Below are 22,760 nucleotides of genomic sequence, written 5' to 3'. Positions count from 1 at the left end.
CAAGAACATTCAGCCCAAATGAGATAATATAAATAAAGGATAATATTGATCACTTATCATACTAACAGGCACCTTTTCAGTATAGTAGCACATTTGACTAGTGGAATTATTGTTATCTCTACTTCAAAGATGATGAAATTTAGGCCTAGGGAAGTTACAAAACTTACTTAAAGTTACATAGCTTTGGAATGACCGAGCTGTTACTCTCAAAAGACAGAGAAGATCCAGGATCTAAGATCTAATCCAATATGTTATACTGCCTCTCAAAATGAGGGCTTGCAAGTTACATAGGATATTCAGGGTCTGAAGCCTCCCAGAATATATCAGAAGAGAATATATTTGAGACCCCAATCGGAGAGGATATATATGTATATATATATATGTGTGTGTGTGTGTGTGTGTCTATGTATGTGTATATATAAAAGGATACTCCTGAGGGGCCCTGAGGGCTTTAGCATTTACAAGTTCTTTTGAAAATATCTGCTGGTCAGCTGAAAAAGTTCTGAAGAATTAGTTTACTATCAGTCTTTTACCTGTGATCATGTGTGTAGTAATGCGTAAAATCTCTCTTTCCCGGGTTTTTGTTTAGGAAAGTGGATTTCCTTGTCTCTGCTGAAAAAAGGTTTAATTGGGGTAGGTCATCTGAAAACCTGTAAGGAAAGACATCACAGAATGGCTCTAAAAGCTGGTCAATTTTCATTTACTTTTCAATATTTAACATTTTGGAGAGGCCATCATCTAACCCCTTTCCCATGAAGCACTGGAAAAACCCCAAGGTTTTTGTTTTCATTTATGATGGGGACATAAATTTATAGGAGGGACATAATAAGACTTAGTAGGAGCTATGGATAAGATGCTTATTTTTTTTACATATCCAAAACAGGTGCTTTTTCTTTTTCACAAATAGGTTTACAGGTAAATTTCCAGCTGTTATTAGGAAGAAGGGACAGTACTTGTGTCATATTTTTCTCCTTCTTTCATTCAAAGGAATTTGTGGAATGTCTATAATTTGCAGATTCTTGGCAAGTGATGGTGATTGATAGCTGAACAAGAGTTAAACCTGTCTTTAAGAAACTGTCAGTCACATGAGAGAAGCAGCAGCATTTAACTGAAAAGGTGAAATAAACAGAGGGCAATTTCCTTTCTTTTGATAGAAATAGAGGGAAGTATCCAACTAATGCTGATGTTGGGAAGGTTCCAGGACTTGAGACCCTCTGTCTCCTCATCTCATGCAGAAATCACCAGACCACTTCACTAACATTTCACTTCTCATCTAGAATGAGAAGTGGAGTGTCTTTTGTTCTCTGGTCTATCTGGGTAAAGGTCTTGTGCTGAGTGCTAAAAAGCTACAATAATTTTGGCCTTGAGAAACTCATACCCTATTTCTTAGGTTGTAACTATCCACAGACTCATGCCAGCTTTTTTCCCCAGAAGGCAGTTTTGTCAATGGTGGAGAATGGAAAATGATCAGTACTCTCCTCCTAATTCAAATCAGATTATGCCTCCAGAATCTAAATACATTTCACAAATAATATCTCTTTCCAACGGACAATGACACTATGTAAAGTAAGTGAAGTCTGTCCTCTGATGGAAAACTGAATACCAGCTTACTGAGTCAGAAGCAGCCAGCATGTGGAAGAACTGTCTCAAGGAATTTTTGGTATTGGGTTCTGTTAATGTGTTTTATTCTCATCCCAATCAATTTTGATTCTCCTATTAATGGGGCAGTTTCTTGACAACAGATTCTGGTGTTAGATTAGAGCAAGGATGCTATAATTTATCCTGAGGGCATAGTCGATATTTCCGCAATAGAAGCAAGAATCTTTACTGTTCTCAGAAATCAATTTTTCTCATGGTATTCAGTCACCTTCTTTAGTATTGCTCAAATTCTATCCTTACACAGAAACCTTTTCCCCTGAATCCCAAATGCATTTACTTCCTCAGTCATTGATGCCATCGTCATCCTCCGGGTATAGAATGTGGCCAGTCCTTAGAATATCCTCCCTGGTTTCCTCATATAAGTAGAGGTTAAGACGGTGCCCATAACTTTTCATTGAAATGGTCTCCTTACAATTTTATTAACTTATTTCTTTTCATTATGTGTAAAGAGATAAAGTGAGAAAAGGATGTACCTTTCAGCCTTCTTGAGTATGAATAAATATTGAACAAGGAAGACACATAGACAGAGAAGGAGAGAGAATAGAGGGAAAAGACTTCATGATCCTCACTTCTGGACATGATCTCAGGCCTAGGAAGTAAATTGTGAGTTTTAAATCCTTCTATTGGAAAATGGTATAGAAATAGCTATAACTGACCATGTAAGTTCCTTTAAATCATTTTAGGATTGATATGACAATTGGTGTTTGTGGATTTTGTGCCTAAATCAAATAACTATATATCTTACCTCACCATAAGCCATGGTGGGTAATTTCGGTTATAATATAAAGTAGGGAAATAACATTACTTGGTCACCGAACATTGCGTGTCTGCTGCTACAATTATGTCACCCACCCCTTCCTAAACTCTCAGCATTTCCCATGTGTTCATCTTTGACACTACTATGATTTCCGCCTCATTTTGTGTGTCTGTATGGCAGTGGTGGGAGTCAGCTATATGTGCATTTTGTCTGGGGTTATAATTTTGTGGGGGTGTGCTCATGTGCATGGATAATTTCCTTGTGCTGGGTTTTGATATTTGGTTTATGTGTTTGTTATTTATGTTTTCTTATATTATTGTTGTATATTTAAAACTGGTTTTATACATGGGGATATTATGTATTGGTTTCTGTATTTTTCAAATAATTTTATTTGAGATATAATTCACATTCCATAATATTCACCACATTAATGTGCACAATTTTATGATTTTTAGTATATTCAGTGTTGTGGAACTGTCAACACTAATTGTAGAACATTTCAGCACCCCAAAAAGAGACACCATAGGCAATAGAAGTCACTCCCAATTGCCCTGGTCCTAGTGCAAAAACAAGAATGTAATTTCTGTCTTTATAGATTTGTATATTCTGGTTATTTCTTATAAATGGAATCACACAATATGTAGTATTTTTGCATCTTGTTTCTTTTTTCAAGGTTCATTCTTGTTGTAGCATGTATCTGTACTTCAGTCCTTTTCATATTACTCTTCATTATTCCATTGTATGCATACACCATGTTTTGTTTATCCATTCATTATTTGATAACCTTTTGGGTTGTTGCCACCTTTTGGCTATTGTGAACAATGGTGCAATGTTCATTCATGTAAAAGTTTTTGTTTGAATTTGTTTTAAATTATTTTGTATATATTTATCTGATTTTTGAGGCCATATGGACCCCAGAAAAGTAGGTTATTAAAGCTAATCCATCCCTATGGATGAAATCATATTGTAAGTAGAGCCTTTTGATGAGGTTACTTCAGTTAAGGCATGGCCCAGGGTGGAGCATAATCTTCCTACTGGAGTCCTTAATAAAGAGGATGTGTGTGTGTGTATAGAAAGAGATAGAGAGAAGCCACAGAAGTTGAGAGAAAAGCCACTGAAGTCAGAAGCTGAAATCAAGGAAATCCTGAAAAGTAGACTTTTGGGAGAAAGCATCGCCTGATGATACCTTGATTTGGACACTTTCATGATCTCAGAACTTTAAGCTTGCAAGCAAATAAATGCCATTGTAAAAGCCAACACATTTCTGGTATATTGCTTTAGGCAGCCTAACAGACACAAAACAATACCTTTGAATGGCATTTCTGGATCATATGTAAGTATGTGTTTAACATCTTGAGGGACGGCCAAACTATTGTCCACAGCAGCTGCACTATTCTACATTCCCATCAGCAATGTGGGAGGATTGTAGTTTCTCCACATCCTCACCAATGCTTATATATTTTTTTTAATTTAACATCACCCTGTGGTTATGAAATGGGATCCAATTGTGGTTTTGATTTCTGTTTCCTAATGACTATTGGCATTAAGTATATTTTCATATTCTTGTAGGCCATTTGTATATGTTTCTGGAGAAATGTTCACTCAAGACTTTTGCCCAATTTAAATGGGTTATTTTTTGAATTTGAGAGCTCTTTATATATTCTGGGTGATAGACCCTTATCAGATATATAATTTGCAAATATTTTTTTTAATTCTGTGGATTGTCTTTTCAATTTCTTATTAGCCTTTGATATAATAATAATTAAGCACAAAAGTTCTTAATTTTAGTGAATTTCAATTTATCTACTTCTTCTTTTGTTGCTGGAGTTTTTGATGTTTTATCTATGAAACCATTGCCAAATCCAAAGCCATGGAAATTTGCCCCAAGTTTTCTTCTAAAAGTTTTACAACTTTAGCTCTTATAATTGGATGTTTGATATTTTTGAGTTAATTCGTGTATATGGTATGAAGTAAGGGTCTAACTTCATTTCTTTGCATGTGGATATCTAATTGTCCCAGCACAATTTGTTGAAGAGACTGCTCTCTTTCTTGATTGAATGATCTTGCTACCCTTGTCAAAAATCAATGAACTGTAGAATATATATTTATTTTTGAATTGTCAATTCTATTTCATTTATCTATATGTCTCTCCTTATGCCAGTGCCAAAATCTTTTGATTATTGTAGGTTTGTAATAAGTTTTGCAATTGGAAATATAAATTGTCCAACTTTCTTCTTATTCAGTATCATTTTGGCTATTCAGGTTCCCTTGTAAATGCATATGAGTTTTAGAATCTGTTCTTCAATTTTTCCAAAATTGCAATTGGAATTTTGATAGGGATTTTATTGAATCAGATACAAGATCAATACACAGAATTCACTTGCATTTGTATGTATTCAAAATGAACAGTTTGAAAATGAAATTGAGAAACAATTTTCCAATATCATAAAATGAACAAAACACTTAGGGATAAATATATCAAACAAGTTCAGTACTTGAATATTGAAAACTATAGAATATCACTTAATGAAATTAAAGAAGACCTGAATAACTGGAAATATATCCTGTGCTTATAGACTGGAAGACTTAATATTGGTAAGATGGCAATATTCACCAAATTAAAATCTTTATCGTATTTACAAGTGTTGCTTTTGCATAAATAGATAAGCTGATACTAAAATTCACGTGGAAGTACAAATGTCCAAGAATAACTAATACTGTCTCGAAGAAGACCAACAGAGTTGGAGGAACCTTTTTTCCCAATTTCACAACTTACTACAAAATTAGTCAAGACTATGCAATACTGGCATAAATTAGATTTGTATATCAATGGAATAGAATTAAATGTCCAGAAATAAATGTTTACATTTATATTTCATTGATTTTCTGTAAGGATCCTAAGACAATTCAATGAGGCAAAGAATAGTATTTTCAAGAAACTGTGCTTGTAGTAACTGGATATTCACATGCAAAAGAATAAATTTGGCACCCTGCATATCACCATATAGCAAATCGCCACAAAATGGATTACAGACCATGATAATATTCCTAGTGATTTACAGGTATCAGGAGACCAAATTATGGGGTGTACTGGCAATTTTTTTTCACCTGCATGATTGGCGTAAGAGTGTGGGATAATTTATTGAACTGTAGTCTTGTGATCTGTAGCATTTTCTGCATGTGTGCTATTCTTCAATTATGAAAAGAAAAAGGAACAAGACAAAATTGGACAGGAAAGGAGAATAAAGTCAATTAGAACAGGTAAAGCAAAAATGAGTAGTAAGGTAGAATATTTAAATCCAAATAGATCAGCAATTTCTTTTAATGGGAGTGAGATTATATATGCCAATTTATTTTTTTTTCCTTTTTTTTTAATATTTATTTATTATTATTATTATTTTTTAATTACATTAAAAAATATATATGAGGTCCCATTCAACCCCACCGCCCCCGCCCCCCACTCCCCCCACAGCAACACTCTCTCCCATCATCGTGATACATCCATTGCACCTGGTAAGTTCATCTCTGAACATCACTGCACCCCATAGTCAATGGTCCACATCATAGCCCAGACTCTCTCACGTTCCATCCAGTGGGCCCTGGGGGGATCTACAGTGTCCCGTAATTGTCCGTGAAGCACTATCCAGGACAACTCCACGTCCCGAAAACGCCTCCACATCTCATCTCTTCCTCCCGTTCCCCACACCCAGCAGCCCCCATGGCTACCGTTCCCACACCCATTCCACATTTTCTCTGTGGACATTGGATTGGTTGTGTCCATTGCACACCTATGTCAAGTGAGGGCTTAGATTGCACATGGGTACTGGATGCACTCTTCCCGCTTCTAGTTGTAGACACTCTAGGCTCCATGTTGTGGTGGTTGACCTTCTTCAACTCCATGTTAGCTGAGTGGAGTAAGTCCAATAAGTCAAAGTGTAGGAGCTGAAGTCTGTTGAGGCTCTGGGCCTGGGTGTCATATTATCAGTCCAGAGATTCAAATCCCCTACATATATCTTAAACCCAGCACCAACTACAATTCCAATAAAGTAGCATGCAAGTCTTGTGAAAAGAGATCCCCTCTGAGTCCATTTCCATCACGCAGAAACACCAGCTCCAAAGAAGGGCCATCTGTCATGGCAGTGAACCCCTTCTGCCATGACCATAGAACCCGTGGGTCTCTTTATCCCTCAAAAGAACCAATACCTGGGGTTGTATCTACCTTATCTGTCTCTTAGACTCTGTTCAGTTGTACATAGGGGTATTCCTTCTGACAACCTCCAGACTCTTTTTTAGAGACTCACAGCCTTATAATCTCATTTCTCTTTTCCATTTCCCCCTTACATTAGGTCAAACCGCTTCCCGAAGTCATGTTATTATATGTAGATAGGTATATTCTGCTGTTCCGCATTGAATCTTTAATTCAAGGTCATTTTCTAGTTGCTTCTTCAGCTGGTATGTGGTAGTGATCCCTCGGTGCCAGGGAGGATCATCCCCGGGTGTCGTGTCCCACGCTGGGGGGAATGCATCACATCTACACGCTGAGTTTGGCTGTGAGAGTGGCCACATTTGAGTAACATGAAGGCTGTCAGGAGGAAACCCCCAGGCACAATGCTACTCTAGGCCTTGTTCTTATTGCAGGTGCATAGGCTCAAAAGTGTAGCCATTAGTATCAAGAGCCCACTGTTGGGCCCTCCTTCCTTCCTGGTTCTTGCCGTTGCACCTGGAGGATTGCCGCTGCTCTCCCAGGGCCCACAACAGTGACCCCCCAGCCAGGAGCCCAGTACCCCCCCAGCTGTTGTTTTTAATTGTTTCCACTATGAGTATATATAGACATTACCATATACCCTGGGCATATGCCCTGTATAACTCCCTGTCAACCATATATATCCTGTCAATAACATCCCATATCAGTATTCCTCCGCCGCCATTGTTGAACCACTCTGTGATCCAAAACTTCCCGTAAAGTGAATCCCAACATAATGTCAGCTTCAGAAGAGTCTTAGATCACCAAAATTCATATATACAATATACAGTATTTCCCCAGATCCACCATAAAACCTTTTCCCTTCCACAGCAATAATCTTTTAACTTATTCATATCATATTTCCTGAAACTGATGTACAGATTCCGAAACTATAGTTTTCAAACAAGGTAACATTTGTGCTTACTATGTGGTCCATACTTTAGGTTGTACAGTTTTCTAAATTTTTTAGTTATCCTATGTTTTGTCTTATGGTTTTCATTATTAGTCTGTCATCCCCTATATGTTTTTGGTGTAATATTAGCTGTTTTATATTCATCCTCGTGTACTCTCACATAACTCCTCTTTTGCCCCCTTATTTACCTTTGTTCCATCCATTGCACGTCCATTTTCCCCTCCCCTTAGGGCCCACAACACCTGCCAATCTAATGCCCTGGGAGCCGTCCTTTCTCACGAGAGATACAGTTCTCTCTATTCGACGGCATTAGTCTTCCCCAGGATATGGGTCCACCCCACCCAATGGTAGAACCCACCTTGGCAAAATGAGCCTTCAGCTATTCCCTCCGGAGTCCTCCCGCATCAGACCATACCCCCTGAGAGTCCTAACCAGGTAACCCTCCTACTTATACTTTGATACGTTTTACTCAACATTTAGTTCTCAATGAACTTCTGGCACTCTCCCATGTTTGTATGTTGCCCCTCCCTCCCACCTATTTCTTGGACCATATTTCCCCTCTTCCCATCCCCAGCCCCCCTCAAACCCAGAAAACCCCACCCGAAGGTAACCCCTTGCCCCCATTTTGTCCCTTCTTTGTGCTCATACTTACCCCCAGCTCATCACAGATTCCACCCCTACAGACATTAACTCACAGCCTTCCTCCACCCCCCGATTTCCAGTAAGCCACTTTTCCAGACTCTAGCTCTCTGAGGCAGTTAACTTATTTCATATCATTGAGGTCATATAGTATTTGTCCTTCAATGCCTGGGTTGCTTCACTCAACATAAGATTCTCAAGGTTCATCCATGTTATCACGTGCGATTGTAGTGTATTGGTTCTTACAGCTGAGTAGTATTCCATTGTGTGTATATACCACATTTTATTGATCCACTCATCTGTTGATGGACTTTTGGATTGATTCCAACTTTTGGCGATGGTGAACAATGCTGCTATGAACATTGGTGTACATATATCGGTTTGTGTCCTTGTTTTCAGATCTGATGGGTATATACCCAGCAGTGGTATTGCTGGGTCATATGGCAAATCTATGGATAATTTTTTGAGAAACTTATATGCCAATTTAAATGAAAGGAATGTGTCTGGATAATGGAGAAACCTGTTCATAAGGACACAGAGATACTGAAAATTAAAAATTGAACAAATGAAATATCATGGAAATTATAGCAAAAAGAAATTGGGTTTACCTATATTTGTATCAGATAAGGTAGAATTTAAGTCAAAAAACATCTCTACGCTGCCCAGAGGAGGAACTATTGGATCTTGGCCTTAAAGATTGTTTTTTGGAAGTAGAGGCGATAGGTGAGAAAGAGGGTGGCAAGGCATGTAGGCTTAGAAAATAATCCCTCTTGCATCTGATTATTTCATCACTCTGGCTTTTCCTGGGACTTAAGGACTCAGTGTACTCTGGGCAATAATTTTAAACTTAATAAATTTTCATGCAAAAAGAAAGTAAAAAAGAAACATATCTAGATATACAATAGAATATTTTATAATTGCAGAGTTTAAACTACCAAGAAGATAGAGCAATTCTAAATTTTTGTATACCTAATAATATAAACTCAAATATATACAAAGCAAAAATTATAGAACTATATGGTGAAACAAAGAAATCCACAGCCATTGTGAGAGAATTTAACTCATGTTTCTCAGAAACTACTAGAACAAGAAAACAAAATCAGTAAAGAAATACAAGATATGAACATCATAATAAATAAATTTAAACTAAGGGGTATATGTAGAACATTTCCAACAACAACTTCACAATGCTCATTCTTTTTAGGGACACAAGGAACATTCACCAAAACTGACTGTGTTCCCATCCACAAAGTTAGTCTCAACGAATTTCAAAGGTCTTGTCACTGTATATTCTGTGATATTGGAGTTGAGGTAGGTAATGCTGAAAGAGTGACTGGGATATTTTGGTATTAAAAACTATGGATTTGATCAGAGTAGACTTAATGATATTCTATTCATGAACTATTGTGGTTAATAATCGAGAAAATATGGCATTGGTGTGGAAAATGTGGCCATGGTGGTTGCCGAGTGCAGGGAATGGGAGGAAGAGAAGAGATGTGGAGGCATTCTCGGGACTTGGAGTTGTCCTGGGTGGTGCCCCAGGGACAATTGCTGGATGTTGTATGTCCTCCTATGGCCCACTGGATGGAATGTGGGAAAGTGTGGGCTATGGTGTGGAACACGGGGCATGGGGTGCAGCGATGCCCGGAGATGTACTCACCAGACGCAATGGATGTGACATGATGATGGGGGAGAGTGTTACTGTGGGCGGAGTGGTGGGGTGGGGGCGGTGGGGGCGAATGGGGACCTCATATTTTTTTAATGTAATATCTTTTTAAAAAAATTAATAAATTGAGTAGAATTTGGAAAAAAAAACTATGGAGTATTTTCTAGGTTTTCTTTTCTACGTATGGACTGACTACTAGGGATGCAAACCAATTTTAATACACCAAACATAGTAATTTTAAACTCAACAGCATAATCAGTTGAGAATTCTAATGCCCAGCAGAAGAGAAAAAGAAGGAAATCATTTTTTTTCAGGTCTGAAGGCACATTCCATACCCAGAAGGTGAGGAGATACTCATAAAGGGATGAATGAAAGGGAGAGAGAGCAGTGGTGTCCTTGATGCATAGGTCTTTTGAACAAATACTGGTGGCCATCATGGGTTAAAAGTATTAGTATGTTTTTAAGGAAAGACATGAAGAAGTCCTTTGGGTAGTGCCCCACTCCAGAAAGTGCCAATCATGTATAATGAAATGTGATTGGCCCTTCTTAGAGTGAGGTAATGTGCAACATGTCCTACATGTGTGGTGATGTTGGAAGAGGAAAAGAAGAAAGATAAGCACCAGACCCTGGAGAGCACAGCAGACCTGGAAGCAGTTTGGTTTGAAATTTGGTTTGTCTCTGGAATGTTTGTTTCCATTTTGCTTCCTTGTGGTTTTATATTTTTGAGCACTTTTACCTGTATTTTGTTATTGGTGGTATGATCAATATTTTTGAAAGTTTGTTGTTTAAACTTCATATTATGTTATGTTGCTATGATTCATGCTTCCAAATGTATCTCTTTACTTATATATTAATTTATGTGATTTTTTTTGTTGGGACTCTTGTTTATCTTTCTTGGTTTTGAGTAGAGTGGGGTATCTTCAGATTTTGCTTTGCACTTTGTAGCAAATACGTATATGTGTGTTATTTGCTTTTGTGTGGTTTGTTTGTATTGTATTTCAGTTTATTTTTAAAACCTATGTGGCATCCTTGGGCATTGAGTTTGAGCTTCCTCTGATATGTGCAGCACTGCGATAGTTACTCCACTAAAACTATTCTCAGCTTTTTGTTTGCAATTTTCTTAAGGAGGTACCGGCTATTTGTATTCATGTTATTGAGATTTGATTTGTCTTTGTTGTATATTTGTTTATTGATTTACATGGGGTTTTTCTCTTTATAATTTATTTTTATAGCTTTAGAAGAATAAGCTCTTCCTTCTGATATATACATGCATATATATGTATATATATAACAGCAAGGCCAGAAACTCGCTACCTAATGCTTACTTTTAAAACAAAGTATACATTAACAATAGATTAAATGACTAATTAATTCTAGAACTCCTTATTTAAAAAGCAGCACTTTCAGTGCCCTCATCTGATGCCTTTCCACAGAAAACCATTTCCATAGTTTGGTGCTTCGTTTTTGGGGGGAGTGCAGTCACCTCTGTCTGTTGTCTTGCCCTCACCTGCCTGAGCCCTGGGATCTCCATATTTGTCTTCTGTTTGTAGAGGTGGTGATTTCATTAACTTTAATAATTTGGGTCCAAATTCTGAACATAGATTTCATTTGTTCTGATGCATGGTGTTCTTGTAAGTCTTCTTAGACTAACCTTTTTTCCCTCTTCTTTCTTTGAGTATATATTTTAAAGTAGGCAGTTATAGTTTTACAGAAAAATCATTCAGGAAGTACATGGTTCCCCTATACTCTCTATCATGCACACAGTTTTCCTTAGTAACATTTTGCTTTAATGTTATAATTTAGTTATAGTTGATAAAACATTATTATACTAATGCTTTTAACTTTGGCCTTCTTTATAGTAGCTTTAACTTTTGTGTTGTACAGTTCTATGTGTTTGTGTGTGTGTGTGTGGTAACTTATGTACAACCTGAAATTTCCCTTTTTATCCCTTTTCAAATGTACATTTTGTTGGCATTAATTACATTCACAAACTTGTACCTCCATCACCAAAATCCATTGCAAAACCTTTCCATTACAGCCAACAGAAACCATGTACCAATTAAAGATTAACTCCTCATTCCCTCTGTTACCTGGTCTCTAGTAACCTGTATTCTAGGTTCTGACTGTCTTCAGAATTTTTTTTGGTATTTAATTTATTAACTACTTTATTCTAATCATTTGTTTTTTTCCTGTTTCACGAGTTTTCTTATTATAGGATTTTTATTTTGTTTTTATTGTAGTTGTGTTAGTTTATTTGTTTTGGGTTTGAGTCCTGTATGATTTTATTTTTTGCATTTGTTTGTGTTAAATATTGAAAGTTCCATTTGTGTTACACATAGGGGTTTCATTTTTGGTTGATTTTCATTATTTCCAATATTTAGATTTAATTATTCCATGGCTTTAATGTTGTTATTTCATTTTGTAATTGGTTTGTATGTTTTTATGTAGTGGGGATTTGGCTGGTGTTTTGGGCGTTTGTTTGTGTTTGGGGTGATGCAATTTGAGTGTTTTGCTTTGTTTGTTTGGACTTCTAAACATATTAATTTTTGTGTCTCTTAGCTGAGAAGTGGTACAAGGAAGGGGATCATCGGATGAAAGAAGTGATTACCCTAAACTGCTGCACCAACAGAGCTTATCGGTCCTGCAGTTATCTACATGAGATGTGGAGAACTTCTCCTGAGATCTGCCATAAGTTAGTTTTGCCTTATAAAATGAAGGAGAATTGGCTGTGTTCACATCTGTGAGAAGTTGGGAGGATGGAAAACTTTTGTTCTTGCTAACACTTTCATAGCTGGTGTGTACATTTTCTTTATGTTATTGCTTATCAACCTCTTCCATTTTCAGGAAACGTCAATCATCATGAAGATCTTGCTGCTTTTGAGAGTCAATCTTTTAAATATTTTTCCTCCATCCTGAAAAACAAAGTATCTACAACTGCAAGCAAGACAGTTCTCCCCATTTGCACCAGAAGCAGAGAAGGCATCACCATCCCCAAATCCTCAAGATTAAGGAATGAACAAACAAAAGGGGAAAATGCAACTATGCACTGAAGTAGACATTATTATTATTCTAGTAATGGAAGAACTTGTATCATTGGTATAAAGGCAGTGGTCATCAGAGATTCTGAGAGAAGGGGGAGGAAAGAATAGGTGTCACATGGGACATTTGGGGGACATTGGAATTGTCCTGCATGACACTTTGCTGACAGACACAGGCCATTGTACAATTTGTCAAAACCTATGAAATTGTGAGGTGCAAGGTGTAAACCATAATGCAAGCTAAAGACTATGGTTAATATCAATGCTTCAATATGTGTTTGTCAATTGTAACAAATGTACCACACTGATGAAAGATGTAAATGGGAAAGGTGGGGGAGGAGTTGGAGGTGAGGTATAGAGGAATCCTCTCTCTATATATATATTTTTAAAGATTATATTTATTTATATATTTTCTAAATATTTTCTTTAGGTATTGGGGCTGGGGATTGAACCTTGGACCTTGTAAGTGGAAAGCTGGTGCTCCACCATTGAACCACTTTGGCTTCCACCCCCCCCCCCATTTTTTAATGAAATATTTATGTAATCTAAAGCATCTTTAAAATAATAATAATAAATGAAAAAAGGGAAAATGGGGTTTATCTTTATTCCCTTTTTTTTAAATAATTTATTTTTTTAATTCATTTTTTAAAAATATTACATTAAAAAAATATGAGGTCCCCATTCACCCCCACCGCCCCCCCACACCACTTCCCCTACAGCAACACTCTACCCCATCATCATGAAACATCCATTGCATTTGGTGAGAACATCTCTGGGCATCGCTGCACCTCATGGTCAATGGTCCACATCATAGCCCATACTCTCCCACGTTCCATCCAGTGGGCCATGGGAGGATCTACAGTGTCCGGCAATTGTCCCTGGAGCACCACCCAGGACAACTCCAAGTCTCGAGAATGCCTCCACATCTCATCTCTTCCTCCCATTCCCTGCACCCAGCAGCCACCATGGCCACTTTCTCCACACCAATGCCACATTTTCTCGATTACTAACCACAGTAGTTCATGAATAGAATATCAGTAAGTCCACTCTAATCCTTACTGTATTCCTCCTTCCTGTGGACCTTGGATTGGTTGTGTCCATTCCACATCTATTTTTAAGCAAACAATTCACATTTAAAAAGCGTCTTTGAAGAGAAATAATACTTACAGAAAGCACCTTAATAAACTGTCCCCTGCAACTTATATATTCATGGTGCATTTCTGTGTGTGAGAGAGAAGGATCCAGAGAGGGAAAGAGACAGATAGTGTTGTTGATTCTGCTCAATGGAAATTAGATTTCCTTGGTTAGGGTAACAAAGTAATCATATTAAGCTTGATGAATTATATTAACCAAATTTGTTAACATATCCCTTTTGTTTCTGTCTTGTAGAATAATAAAATTAAGGTTTAGATGCAGCTATCATTTTAGTAGTTCCTGTGAATATTATGTGTATGACTATTTGCCAAAATAAAAGCTCTTGATATAATTAATATGGTAAAATCCCATTAATAAGTCAAACTAATAAAGAGATTAGCTTCTCGAGTTCCTATGTACATGTACATATGCTAGCCTTATTCAGGAGAGAAGAATCATATAATTAGTCTATAAAGGGCAAAAAGAAATTATGACCTATCACCATATTTATATAGAAAATATTTTAAAAGCATAATAAACGAAACAATTTCCACATTATCTGGAAATGTATAAACTATTTTACATAAATGAAAAAGAGTGGTGTTGAAAGAAATAAACAGATGAGTTCCTGCAGGATTGCTATTTCTCTTGGTTTGGAGACATGAGTGAATTGCTAGGAAAGGGAAACAGGAAAAATACCTAGAAAACCTGGATTAGAATAAAACCATCTGTCAGTTTTACTATGTTATACAATTAAACTTGATTATAATTAAAATGATATTAACACATAAATTGGAATTTTAAGAAATTTTCAAGTTGGGATGTAATTTAGATGTAGGACTGCATCCAATATATTTCTTTTATTCAGTATAAGATTTTTACTCACACAGCTAAAGATTATAGCTAACACTTTGTTTAGGGAGATTTTTCAGCAGATTTTACTTGCAATGAAGACAGCCAGATATGCAAAAAATAAAAAAAAATAAAATTTTGTCAGCATTTTCCTGTGCTGCTTCTAATTCTTAGTAACGGTAGGATGAGGCAAAATTAGAGTGTTGACAAGGCACTTTTGATGTTCTATTTTGGGTTAGAGTTTCAGTGCATGTAAAATCAATGTCACCAACATATATTATTTTGAATCAGATTCACACATTTAGGATTTGGTTATATTTTGATGCACTAGTATTTTGGTGAGAAATCAAAATTTCAGATCCTTAACAGGATTTCAAATATTTTTAAGCAGATTCAAGTTTGAAAATGTCTTCATTTATTGGTCCATAATACTTATTTTCTTAAATAAATATGTCGGGATAAAACTGGAAAGAAATTATTTTAGGAAATATATTTTAATACAAAATGTGAAAACTGTTTTATGATTGTTTTGTTTTAAACCCTCAGGATAATTGAGATACGGTATTCTAACAGACAAAATATGACCAGTAATTTACCTCTAAAATGGTGTGTGTGTATATATATATAAACAGATTTTTTATGAGTTGCACCAAAATGTCAGCTTCAGATGGATTAAGTTGAGTTGCAAAGGACAAGACTCTTACTTTTATTCTGTTCAAACAATGTACTGTAAATCCTTTTCCTACAATCTAAAAGAAGGATTACCATAAATGAGAAAACTTTGCAGAAAGACTCAGTGGAAATCTAAAAAGACATTCTTTATCTCTAAAACATTTCAGTGTGCCAAAGTTACCAGAAACACAATTTTAGTTTAAGTAAAGGACAATAAAATAACAATGAAGCGTTTGAATATCATAAAAAGGCTTTGGCACCCGACAGTAGCAGCAAAATGGACTAAATATCAGAAATGGAGGAGCCTCTTAAGCATCCCACAAAAGATAAAAATCAGATAATAGTCATTCGATTAAAAAAAAAGCAGCTAGTTTTAAACAGAAGTTGAAAGATAGCACATGGCATAGTAAATACTGTTTATTTGAGATCTGGAAAAAAATCATGTTTGCTACTTCTGTTTATTTTTTATACACTTTATATGGGGACAGAGAAAAATTTATCATTCATGAAGTACTGTCTAGGTGCCAGACACTGTGCTGAGTAATTTCAATATTTTATTGTAGTTAGCTCATGAAATTATTTTCAAATTGACTAAGATAATAATACTGAACCTCAATATCATATTCCTCCTACTACTAGAAAAACTAGACCTGAAAATAACCTATAACTATTTTTTATAGAGGATTGTTCATTGAGTACACATTTGCCCTTGTATTTCTATTGTATTTAAAACATCTTTTTTCTCAACTTTTTCCCCATCAGTATGCCTTGTTTTAGAGAAAACCTCCTCAAACTCTATCACTTATTCTGCCTGGGCCTCAGAAACAAGTGAGATTGAGGCAATCAGTTGTTTCTAGAGCTTTTACTATTAGTGCTCAAGGAGATATAAAAGTAGTAAAATGTATATATTTTGATCTTATCTACTGACTTGGTCTGACTAGTGATCAATATTGGATAGTTTTTAAATAGTATTAATTTTGATACAGTGAGATGCAAAAAGGGTTTTAGAGAAAGTTTATGGGTTGATCAGCAAATGAAAAAAAACTTTGTGGGTATGTGTGGTGCATAAGATAATAGTCTTTACAAAGATAAATTATTTACACTTAAAGGGATACCATGTACTAAGATGCAAACACAAGAGTAAATGAGACAGGGTTAGGGAACGAACACATGGTGCTTTCAGGAATAAGGGGCACACAAAATGGGTCAAAGGTCTTTATGGTTATGACCTTTATATTTAAATATTTGATTCATCTTGAGTTGATTTTTTTATAAAGTATGAGATGATATTCCTCTTTCATTCTTTTGCATATGGATATCCAGTTCTCCAAGCACCAATTTTTGAAGAGGCCATTCTCTTCCAGTTGAGTGGGCTTGGTGGCCTTGTCGAATATCAGATGAATATATATATTATATATATGAGGATCTATCAGTTCGGTTCCATTGGTCAGTGTGTCTATCCTTGTGCCAATACCATGCTGTTTTCACTACTGTATCTTTGTTGTATGTTGGGAAGTCAGGTAGTGTGATTCCTCTAGTTTCATTTTTCTTTTTCAATATGTCTTTGTCTATTCAGGGCCTCTTTCCTTGTCAAATAAATTTCATAGTTTTTCCAGTTCAGTAAAAAATATTCTGTTGATTTTTATTGGGATTGCATTAAGTGTGTAGATAAGTTTGGGAAGGATAGACATCTTAATAATATTTCATCTTCCTACTGATGAACAGGGAATATTCTTCCATTCATATAAGTCTTCTTTGATTTCCTTTAACAACGTTGTGTAGTTTTCTGTGTATAAGTCTTTTATATCTTTAGTTAAATTTATTCCGAGGTATTTGATTTTTTAATTTACTATTGAAAATGGTATTTGAGACTTGAATCTCTGGACTGTCTATGAGCCAGCTGGGCTTTGAGCCTCAGCAGAGTTGCAACTCCTGCTCTCCGGTCTGTTGGACTTACTCTGGTCAGCTAATAGGGAGGTGAGCATGGTCAAACACCTCACTGGGGAATGGAGAGAGTCTATAACTGCAAGCAGGAGAATTCCATCCATCAGCCATGTGGGATCTAAGTCCCCTCTTGATTTAGAGGTGGTGTGGGCATCGCCCTCCCAGGGTCCTCACGATGAAGGAATAAAATATGGATTAGAGAGGACTCACTATAGAATTATTGTGAGGGAAGTGGACTTGGCCCAGTGGTTAGGGCATCTGTCCACCACATGGGAGGTCTGCAGTTCAAACCCCGGGCCACCTTGACCCGTGTGGAGCTGGCCCATGTGCAGTGCTGATGCGTTCAAGGAGTGCCCTGCCACGCAGGGGTGTCCCCTGCGTAGGGGAGCCCCATGCGCAAGGAGTGTGCTCCATAAGGAGAGCTGTCCAGAGTGAAAGAAAGTGCAGCCTGCCTAAAAATGGTGCCGCCCATATGGAGAGCTTATACAACAGGATGACACACACACACAAAAACACAGATTCCGGTGCTGCTGACAATAACAGAAGCAGATGAAGAAGACACAGCAAATAGACACAGAAACAGACAACTGGGGCGGGGGGTGGGGGGGAAGGGGAGAGAAATAAATAAATTAATAAATCTTTTAAAAAAAGAATTATTTTGACTCTAGCAATGGAAGAAATTATATCATTGATGTGGAGACAGTAGTCAGAGTAGTTGCCGAAGCCAGGGAGAGGTTAAAAGAGGCGTGATATGGGGGCATTTTAAGAAGTTGAAGTTGTCCTGAATGATATTGCAAGGACTGATGCAGGACGTTATATATCCTGCCATAGCCCACTGAATGGACTGGGAGAGAGTATAAACTACAATGTAAACTATAACCCATGCTGTGTAGAAGTGCTTCAAAATGTATTCACAAATGCAATGAATATGCCACACTGATGAAAGAGGTTGTTTACATGGAAGGAGTGGGGGTTGTAGGGGGTGGGGTATATGGGAACGTCTTATATTTTTAATGTAACATTTTTTGTGATTTATGTGACTTGTAAAAAAAGATAATAATTAAGAAATGGGTCAAGGACCTAAATATAAAAGCTAGAAACATAAAGCTCTTAGAAGAAAATGTAGGGAAACATTGTCAAGTCCTGGTGGTAGGTGGTGGATTGATAAACCTTGCTTTGAAAACAAAAGCAACAAAAGAAAACATGTATAAATAAGAACTTCTCAAACTTAAACACTTTCATAATTCAAAGGACTTCATCAAGAAGGTGAAAAGAGAGCACACTCCAATGAGAGAAAATATTTGGAAATCACATATCTGATAAGGGATTGATTTCCATTCTATATAAAGAGATCATACAACTCAACAATAAAGAGCAAGCAACCCAATCAAAATATGGGCAAAAGTATTAGACATTTCTCCCAAGATCAAAAACAAATGGCCAAAAAGCACTTGATAAAATGTTCAATATCACTAGATATTAAAGAAATGCAAATTAAAATGACAATGAGATATCATATCACATTGCATAGAACAGTCATTATTTTTTAAAAAAGAAAACAATAAGGGCTGGAGATAATGTGGAGAAATAGAAACACTCCTTCACTGTTTGTGGGAAAGCAAAATGGTTTGACCTCTGTGGAAGACAGCTTCTGGTTCCTCAGGAGGTTAAATATAGAAATTCCATATGATCCAGCAATTCATCTACTAGGAATATATACAAAAGAACTGAAAAACTGAGACAATGTTCATAGTGCACACCAATGTTCATAGTGCCGTTATTGACAATTGTCAAAACATAGAAGCAACCCAAGTGTCCATTAACCAATGAATGGATAAACAAAATGTGATATATAGATATGATGGAATACTATGATGCAGTAAGAAGAAATAAAACTGAGACACATATTATAACATGGATGCTCCTTGAAGACAATATGCTAAGTGAAATAAGCCAGGCACTAAAGGACAACTATTGCATGGTTTCACTGATATGAACTAAATATGAAGAGTAAATGCATGGAATTAAAATCTAGAGTATAGGTTATTAGGAGATAAAAGTAAGGCTGAGAAGAGGTACAGATGCTTAATGTATGTAGAAGTTTTAATTAACTTGACTGTAAGTGTGAAAATAGATAGAGTTGATAGTAACACATTATAGTGAGTAGAACTAACACAGCTGGTTTATAAATGGGTTTATGTTGGGAAAGGGTAGCCCAGGGATGTAAATGTTAATTTAAAGAAAGCTAGAGAATAATCTAGGGACTGAATAATATAGTGAACCCAGAGGTTGATGAGAATTTTGGTTAATAATACAGATACAAGAATGTCCTTCTGTGAACTAGAACAAATGCACATCACTGCTATAAGGTCATAAGAATGTGGAGAAGCATGGGAAAAATACAGTTAATGTAATCTATGGACTAAATTTAGCAGCAATACTGTAATATTTTTGCATCAATGCAAAAGATGTTCTGTGTTAAAAATAGGGGAGTATGGAAAAATATAAAAAATATGCTATAGACCATAGTTAGTGGTAATAGTCTGATGATATTATCTCATAATTTGTAACAAATGGCCCACAACAATGTAGTGTATTGGTGTAGGGGTGTTGTATGGGAATTCCACCCATGTGCATGATTGGTTTGTAAGTTCACAACCTCTCTAATAAAAATAAATTTAAAAAATAAAAAAGGAGGACCAATTGGAGAGTAACACAAGTTAAGATTGGGTGGCAAGGTTAAATTGTATTAGCAAAGTGGAATCAATCATACATGCCAAAATGAGGAAATTTCATTTAATTTTATTGGCAAGTACTGAAATTTTCTTAAAATAGAAATGCATTATAATGAATGATATTCCAGAAAGATAATTCTTAAATCTCTGTGTATGTTTAGAGTTGAGGAATAAAGGGATAATAAACCATTGGTTAGGAGATTCACTAAGAAACTATTGCATTTATTCAGACATAAAATAATGTGGAATCTAGATTTTAAAGATGGTAGTAGTAATTGAGAAGAAATGATGATTAAAATTATTCCATTAATAATTTATATGATTTTTTGCAATAGTTTAGATATATGGGGATGAATTGAAAGCTGAAGTCAAGGATGAATCAAGATACCATAGACAGAAGATTGGTGTAGTGAGAAAAACACTAGTTGGCAGTCATCTGGTTCCAGCACTAACTAGTTATATTAGCCAAAGGGTGCTGGTGCAAAATAACAGAAATGTGTTGGCTGTTATAAAGGTTATTTATTTGGGGGTAGAAAGCTTATAGTCACAAGACCATAAAGTGTTACTTCCCTCACCAATGTCTGTTGCCACTTGCTGGAGAAAGATGGTTGCCAGTCTCTGTGAAGGTTCAGCCTTCCTCTTCCTCCTAAGGCTCCATGGCCCCAGCTTCTTCTGATCTCAGCTGTAGGCTGGCATAAGGCTCATATCTCTCCCCAGGTTTTGTTTCTCTCCAGGCTCAGCTACAGCTGTAGGCTGTCAAGCACATCTCTCTTCCTGGGGCCTCTGCTGTGTCTATGGAGCTGTCTGTTCCTCTGTGTTCATCTCCTGTGTGTCTACTTCCTTATGTCCTTGATTGAGTTTCCATTTATATAGCCTAGGAAGGGGGTCAGGGCCTCAACCCTGCGTGCCCTAATCTTAACATAATTTAATCAAAGTTTTCTCAGTTTGAATATTGTGTACAAGGATATCATAAAAAATCACCTATAATTTAATAGTTTTAGAAGCTTAAAATGTAAGCAAGGTTAATTGATAATTAAATTGGACAACAGGCATTTGTATTAGTCAGCCAAAGGAGTGCTGATGTAAAATACCAGGCATCTGCTGGCTTTTATAAAAGGTATTTATTTGAGGTAGAAGTTTACAGTCACAAGGCCAAAAAGCATAATTTTCTTCCCTCACCTAAGTCTGTTGCCACTTATTTGAGCAAGATGGCTGCCAACATCTGTAACGGTTTGGCTTCCTGGGTTCTTCTCTTCCAAGGACACATTTCCCTCTGGGCTCAGTTGCTCTGCTTTCTCCACATGGTCAGCTGTAGATTATAAGGTGAATTGTTTGTCTCTTCCCAGGGCCTCTGCTGATTGAGTCTTCTTTCTGTGCCTGTGTGTGCTTACTTCCTGGGGTCCAGCATTAAAATTGCAAACCCCCTTCTCTGCAGTGTGGTTTCTTTGTGGGTGGGGACTCAACAACCTACTGACGTGAACCAATCAAAACCTCAATCATTATTTAATCAAGTTAAAGTGAAACCTCTGAATCCAAAATAATCTAATATGCTCTGAGGGATAGACCAGTTTATAAACATAATCCAATATCATTTTTTTTGGAATTTATAAACAATATCAAACTGCCACAGTGTTCCTTAAAAATAAAGTTATTGAATTGTGGATTCAGCTCCTATTTTAATCAGACATTAACACAATGTAATGGAGGCACAGAGGAGGGGATGTCTAACTTTAGTTTGAAAAGGAGGACTGCTGAAAACTTTAATGAGAAACTGTTAGAAAAGTAACTTTCCTAAAAATATTGTAAATAGAGGTTCTAGAAAATTAGGAAAGCGAAATTTCGTCTAAGGATTAGAATTTTATCTGTGCTTTATCTCATTTGGCTCTTGGAAGATTATTATGTTTCTATTTTGGGACAATAGTTCAGAGAGCAATAAACTCTACTCTATGGTATGCTTCTGGTGTCTAAATAAATAAGAGTGAGGAATTGTGAAGTGGTGGGACAGCAGTCATTAATTTACTAGGTCTATACTTCCTTGATAAAATTAGTGAAAATGCTGGGTAACTTTTTGGCACACACAACATTTAGACATGTTTATTTTGAGTTTCTCTCTGCAATTTGGTTAAATATAAGCTAATGGCAATTAGACCTTGCAAGGTTACTCAGTCTTACTCACTTGGATACTATATCTCTCCACTGCTGACAACACAAATCCCCTTGCTTAGCAAGGAAGCATGTTAAAAATGTTCAATTCTTTACTACTTGTCTGGTGATCAGTGTATTTTCCAACAGAAATAACCTTCTAAATGGTAAGGATATTAGTTACACTTAAAAACATCTTTTATCTATAAGGGCACTGAAATATCATGCATTATCTTAAATAAAATAAAAAATGTGTTTTCAATTCTGACTATTTTAGCACAAGATTTACAAAATGAATAATAAACCAACAAAACATTTATCTTGGTGTAGGGAGAAAAGCAATTTAAATTACATACAGATCTTTAA

The sequence above is a fragment of the Dasypus novemcinctus genome, chromosome X (assembly GCF_030445035.2).
Source record: "Dasypus novemcinctus isolate mDasNov1 chromosome X, mDasNov1.1.hap2, whole genome shotgun sequence".
Taxonomy (NCBI): Eukaryota; Metazoa; Chordata; class Mammalia; order Cingulata; family Dasypodidae; genus Dasypus; species Dasypus novemcinctus.
This window is presented reverse-complemented; position numbering follows the sequence as displayed.